This window comes from Ctenopharyngodon idella, chromosome 6 (assembly GCF_019924925.1).
Source record: "Ctenopharyngodon idella isolate HZGC_01 chromosome 6, HZGC01, whole genome shotgun sequence".
NCBI classification, from domain to species: Eukaryota; Metazoa; Chordata; class Actinopteri; order Cypriniformes; family Xenocyprididae; genus Ctenopharyngodon; species Ctenopharyngodon idella.
Genome location: NC_067225.1, coordinates 16138717 through 16145809, shown reverse-complemented (window position 1 = coordinate 16145809; position 7093 = coordinate 16138717). Strand labels below are relative to the sequence as shown.

General features: G+C 35.3%; 1 long non-coding RNA gene across 1 annotated transcript; it reads right to left on the bottom strand.

Annotated features, from left to right (window-relative positions):
- Positions 1–4650: 4650 nt before the first annotated feature.
- LOC127514491 (uncharacterized) lies at positions 4651–6454 on the bottom strand. Its single transcript, XR_007930651.1, has 2 exons — positions 5865–6454; positions 4651–5611 (listed from the first exon to the last, which is right to left on the bottom strand). It is a non-coding gene; the product is annotated as an uncharacterized LOC127514491 (long non-coding RNA).
- Between the last annotated feature and the right edge of the window lie 639 nt (positions 6455–7093).

Sequence of the window (7093 nt, the reverse complement as noted above, 5' to 3'; positions counted from 1 at the left end):
TTGGTTAGTGATTCCCAGTCTGGGTCCGGTCACACCAACCATCTGTTAGCGCTAGCAGGATCAAAACCCTTTAGAGCTCTCGCCATTTCTGACAATGAAATGGACAGCTTAAGTTTAAACAGGTGACTGAATTCATAAGGGACAAAACGAAGAGATGACACTCCTGTTGAATTTCACTCATAAAGTCCGGATTTTGTATCTTTAAGTATTTGGGTGTTGCATGTTATTTATGATGTTTTTTAATGACGTTTATGATGTTCTGATCTATGAGAAATGAGTATCAGTATGAGTATCATATTTAAGAACGACAAGCCTCTTTTTAAGAATCACCTGCCATTGCAAATCTGCTAATTCTGCATGCCTGTACATGCAACGGGTGCTCTGACCCTAATAATTTTTCCCAGGGTGAGGCTCTCAAGGAGAAACTGACCACCACCGCTGCTCACAGGCAAGCTAAATGCCAGCAATAGGGGCAATCCCACATCAGACACACACCCCCCAGCTTACACCCATCACGGTATCCAGGGCCTTTCAGCCAGAGGTCAGAGGTGCTCTTTAGATAAAGGGGCATACAAGAAGATCACTAGGGCCTAACCCTCTGACTGAAATCAGAGGCGAAGAAAGGAGTGAAAATGATACATTTCTCAGGCACAATGTGAGCTCTAAAGGTTCTTCTTCAGGAGTTCATATTGTCTACTTCTGCCTCTTTTGATGTTTTCTCTTTGGCTTAATGTTATTTCAACGATGGCTCTTCTCTTCTCCGCTCTCTAAAGGCTGAAGCCCATTTTTTGGGCCTGAGCTGTTTCTGATTGTCTCTGTCACGGGTGCTTTGTCTTACACAGGGCTTCCAGCAGCAGTGTTAAAGCAGAGGGTGGGGGCTGCATCAAAGCCAGAGTGAGATGGACTCAACACCAGTGGATTAAGTTCTTCTGCATGATAAAGTAGCTACCTAGGGGTGGTATTAATATGTGAAAGAATGTTATTGAGAGGGAATAAAGTGTTAAAAAAGCCCTGTCATTCTCTTCGTAATGTCTTAATCCTGCAGCCAACACAGAGGCCATGGGCCGGAGTTTGCGCTAATCACGGCAATGCCCATCTGTATTCCCTGTCCTTTAAGCTATTTAAACTCTGCCTGGATTCAATTATTAGCCCTGAGAGAGCAAGATGGCATATTAAGTTATGTGAAAGGGGATTCTGTGGGGACGCAAAGAAATCCCTGCTTTAAAGCGCAGAGGCATCAGCGCCACCAACTTAAGTTGAGTTAAACTGATTAAACAGAGTCTATGGCTGTGAAAAATCACGTGAAAATGAGCTAAAGAAAGTAGGAGCCTCACTGACAAAGCATCATCTAAACTGTTAATCATGCTGGATCTGGGAGATCTATGGCCTGTCAATTATATCTTCACACATCCCACGTTGTGTCATTCAGGGACTAAAACTGCTAGGAATATACTGCATCTTAGATATTTCCACTTTTACTCCTTTATTTTCCATTTTATTAGACAGAAACACCAGCTTTTCCACAATTACATGTAAGGTTAGGTCTCACGTTCAAGAGGTGAGCTATAACATTATCCATTATTGTTCTTCACGCATACTACAACATTTGCATGGTAAATGCATTAAATGGACTTATTACTTGGCAAATGTTTATTAATTAGTCACTCTCACATTCTAGCAGACAGATAGACCCGCAGGCGTTTTTTTTTTTTTTTTTTTTTTTCTCTTATAGCAGTCTTGCATGTTGTTCTACTGTGATCAGTGACTGAATCCTGATGTGGTGTGTAATGTAATTGATGTATAAGACTTTTTTTTTTCTGGTCATTGGATTTGACACTCATCTTCACTTCATACCACCCCCTGCATTGAAGTTGAGAGCCGTTTCATGAATAAGGCCTCAAACCAGTGAAAAGCTGGAGGAAACAGATATATTAAAACTGAATCACACACCTCTCCATATCACTGCTCATTTCAAATGTTCAAAAATATTTGGTGCTCTAAGGGCTACATTTGTAAGAACTTCCCTAACTAATGAAATTCATTGCCTGTTGGCAACTATTTTCAAACAGAGCATTCACATAAAACCAAGATGCAATTTCACATTTGACAAAGCGCATGAATGCCAATCTCTTTCTGTGCTGCTTCTGTTCCATATGTGGACTAAATGACCACTCATTCTGTCAGCACACGGTCAGATAAAGATGCAGTGGTGTCAAGTCCTCAGAATGCATCTATATCACATTTACTTGCTGTAAAACGAGCATTTAGTCCTAAGAGGAAGCAATGTACAGTTGAAGTGACATGTAAATTGGCGCATTTGTGCAGCAGCTTGGATCATTGCTGACCTTCACAGGCCTCTATGGCTCTATAATGGCATGTGTGCATTGTGTTGAGAATAGATAATGGTAATACTTTAGAATACTGTTCCATCATTAATGAGTAACTACACAGGAACAAAAGAGTACAATATTAACATTTTAGTAACTACTGTTAATGGAAAAGAAATGCTGATTAACGATTTAGTAAGTACACTGTAAAAATGACAGTGAAAAACAGTTAATTGGTTTACAGAAAGTTTCCATACTGGCGAATAACTGTAATAGATCTAATGGTACATTTAATGGAATTTTACGGTAAAATACCATTAAATTTACAGTTTTCGGAAGTCATTGTATAATTTACAGTGAAAAACCGTAAATTGACATTCCCACAGTTGAAATAACTGTTTCTTCTTAGTTTTTTTCTAATTAGTTATGTACATTATGTTTTTATCTTACATCTAATGTTGAAGTTGTTAAAGTTTATTGCATTTTTAAAATTTCATGTGTGTGTTAATATGATGGTGTTTAGTGTTTGTGTGAATGACACTGTGCACCTTCTATATATTAGTATTGTCCTTCTCAGCTTGTGGAAAAGCTGCTTGTGATGAGCTTTGATTCATCATGTGACTGTCATCACCACTGTGTTTGGTGGTTGTCAGTGTATTACAAAGGTACAAATCAGATATTAGTACTTCAATAGGTTGGTAAATTAACATTATATCAGTTAATGATATATGGGTTTTTTTTACCGTAAATTTAACAGAATTTTTTTTTTCAGTGTGTAAAATAAACAGTTATGAACCATAATCATTACAATATAAACCTTTAAATTATATGGTTTTGAACTGTAATATAGACAGCTGTCCAGTAAAACCTAAAATGTTGCTACCATATTTTTTACGGTAAAGTTCTGGCAACCACAGCTGCCATTTTTTACCGTAAATTTTATGGGGATTTTTTTTTTTTTTTTTTTTTTTTTACAGCGTATTAGCACTCAGTTGAATGCTGTAGTTAACTATTAGCTAATCAATAACTTTTTTTTTTTTTTTTCATAACTCCTGGAGGACTACTAAGAACTACTATATACAGGTTTTAAATTAATATGAATATGCATATTGTATAATTCATTTTAAAGTGAAGATCATGGTAACCCACTAGTAATGACTGAAATCACTGTAAGCTTTTGAGGGTTTTTTTTTTCAAGGTTTTGGATAATGACTCAAGTGTTACTACATCCCTCTAAAGGAATTGCTAATTATTTGGAACAGTATTCTAAAGTGAAAAGCATGATAACTCCCTAGTAATGACTAAAGTCATTGTAAGCTTTTGAGGTTTTTTAATTTTATTTATTTTTTGTAAGGTTTTGTAAGGTTTTGTATAGTTATGACTTATATAGTTATGACTACATCCTTCAAAAGGAATCACTAATTATGTGGAACAGTATTTTAAAGTGAAGATCATGGTAACCCACTAATGATAGTAATGACTCAAGTGTTACCAAATCTGTCCGAAGGAATTACTATCCAAAACCTTACAAATCTTTGCAATGACTTCAGTATCATGCTTTTCACTTTAGAATACTGTTCCAAATAATTAGTGATTCCTTCTGAAGGATTTGGTAATACCACAGTCATTACTAGTGGATTACCATGATCTTCACTTTAGAATTATTTGGTAGCACTTTATTTTACAGCCCTAATCCCCATGTACATACTATGTACTTATTATAATAATTACAATAACTGGGTAATAACCAGGCCTGAACCTACCCCTAAACCTCACCTTAACTCATGTAGTTACCTTATATTACCCAGTACTTTAAGTACACCTACTATAAAATAAAGTACAACCAATTAATTATACATTATGCATTATTTACATTAATTATGAACCTTATAGTCCTCTGGGAGGAATGAAAAAAATAATAGTTATTGATTAGCTAATAGTGAACTACCGCATTCAACTGAGCGCTATTACTTACTAATTAGTTAATAGAGGTTACTAGAATGTTAATGTCGCATTATTCTTTTGTTCTAGTTATTCATGTTATTAATGACAAAACAGTTATTAATGAAGAAACAGTATTCTAACATGTTACCTAGGTAATGAGAATTCTGAACCAGTCAGCCACAACCTGAATCTGTGTTGTACTGAAGAAAGAATGACAATACAGGGCTATCTACTTTTATCTATTGGGTTCGGTGACTAAAATGTGAATGAGGGTGATTTTGCACCCACTAATTTTTCCATTAATATATGATAAAGAAATCCTAGAATTCACAAGCCCAAAAAAAAGAAAAAAAGAAAGAAAATGAAATACACATGAATGCATGGTTTTATAAGAAATTTATATTACATAATTGTTTAAACATTTCAACAATGTTAACTTACGTACGTATAAAATACAAATAACACTCAGTATAACTAATCATAATGTGTTTATGTGAGGATTATTATTTTACTTGCACTATTGCAGATAACAAATTCAGTGACCCTTTTAAAAATATAGTATATAAAATTTCAGCAAAATTTGTGATATCACAAACCAAAATGTTGGAGCGTAAAGAAATATATTGTATGTTTACCACTGTATTGTGTTTACTTGTGTATGTGTTTGTTTATACAGTAAGTAAACATACAATGTAAGTATATATAAAATAATATGTAATGTTTTATTTTGCTAGAAGCATATCGCTTCATGAGCATATTTCCTGCTGATAATACTATAATATACTTGCTTTATCTTGTTGACCACCCTATTATTGAACACTTATGCAACATTTACAGCATTAGGTTTCATGTACAGTAATGTTGGCAACATAAAAAAAAAATAATAATAATAAATAAAAAAAATACTGAGTGCACCATTAATTCACTGTGAATCCATACTTTAATCTGAGCAATAAAATGTAGAATAAAACTATAATAGTCGTCAACAACCTGCGCTGGTGCCAAGGTCATCAAGTGATATTCATTGCAGCCCTTTAGCCATAAAAATGGATATAAAAAATTGAAGCTTGCTTTTTTCCTCTCCCCCCCTCTTATATTGATGCACATTTGTGCCTCACAGCTCACAGAAACATGCCACTGGAATGCATGCTAGCCCAGAGGTGCAGCATACCTCTGTGACCTTAGTGACATGCAGTGGCAGCAGAACGTGTTTTCCTCTCCTTTGGCACGATCGCAGGAAAACACTTCCCCTCCTAAACAGGCTGGGCATAGCAGTCATGGCAGAGCACACATCCACCAGGGAGCACACTGCAGCTGACACGCTGTATGAGGGCATTAACCTGGAGACAGGATGAGCGAGAGAACAGTGATGGTGAATGCATTCAGATTAAAGAAAGGAGGACGCCATTGTCACTGTGTGTTTGTGACTGCAGCGGGCAGAGAAATCACATGACCTTGCTGGCACAGAAAGGTTTACACAGCCACAAAATAAAAGAGAGAGATGCTATGAGTAAATCCTTATAGAGAAAACCTGAAAAGACAAGTTAAATTAAAGAGATGGATCAACCGAAAATTATCTCATTATTTACTCACCCTCATGTCAATGACTCCTTCACTTGTGGCACATATTTTACATTTTAACCCATTCTGTAACATGATGAGGATGCAGAAATGATGGGGAAGAGTAAAGAGAATTTATTAAAGGAAATAAACAAAACACAAGGAAGAGGCAAAACACTCAAAACAGAGAAAATCATAAAGAAGGAACAGAACTGAAACACGCGCCACAAAAAAAAAAAAAAAAACCTGCCTAGACAGGACAACACCAGACCCTGAACAAGGGAAACACAAGGACTTTAATACAGACAGGCACAAAGGGCAAACAAGCATAACAAGATACACCTGGGAAACGATCAATGAAACTAATCAACACAGAAAACTACAAACCGACTACAAGCTAAACAGGAAACAGGAACAAAACAAACAGAAACACAAAACAAGAGTCCCGAGCAGGGGTTGTGACACATTCAATATGAAACAGACATTTGTCTCATTATTTACCTAAAAATTACATCTGTCCTAGCTTTATTTGGCACATTTATGAGAGTTCATGAGACTAGTAGCACTATCTGATGAATGAAAGATTTGAATTTTGAGTGGAATCTTTTTGAAGAATCAGTTGATCCAGTTCACGAAACTGGTCTGAAAGATGTGTTCATAAATCAGACTGATTATTTTCAAGAAATTCAATTCATTGAATCAGTTAAAATCTTACTAAGAAGAATATAGTGTATAAATCATATGGGCTGCTTTTATGATATCTTTAATGGTGCATTTGAATCGTTTATTTTTTAAAACTTGACAGCCTCAATTCACATTCACTTTCATTATTTTGAGCGTCAGGGTATTCTTCAAAAATCCACCCTATCCACAAAACAAAGAAAGTCACCAGGGTTTTGAATAGTGAGTATATGATGATAGAATTGTTCTTTTTTGGTGATGCTATCCTTTCACAATTGTTCATGTGTACACTGGAAACCCTAATGCTCAAAATAATTAATTGGTTTAAGTAGGACAAACTTAAATTAAACAAATTAGTTCAATCAAATATAATTTTATGAATATTTAGTACTTTCTTTCAAGAGCTGATATATTTTAAGTAAACTGAATTGTTTCATTGTTATGAGTTTTATGAACTTATTTCTTTTAATTTAGACAAACTTAAATTTATCTGAGACTGGGCTGGGATGTCTATTTCCCAGCATGCTTCGCCCATGGCACTCGAAAGGTAGAGTAAATGCTGAAATTATGTGTTATATAAT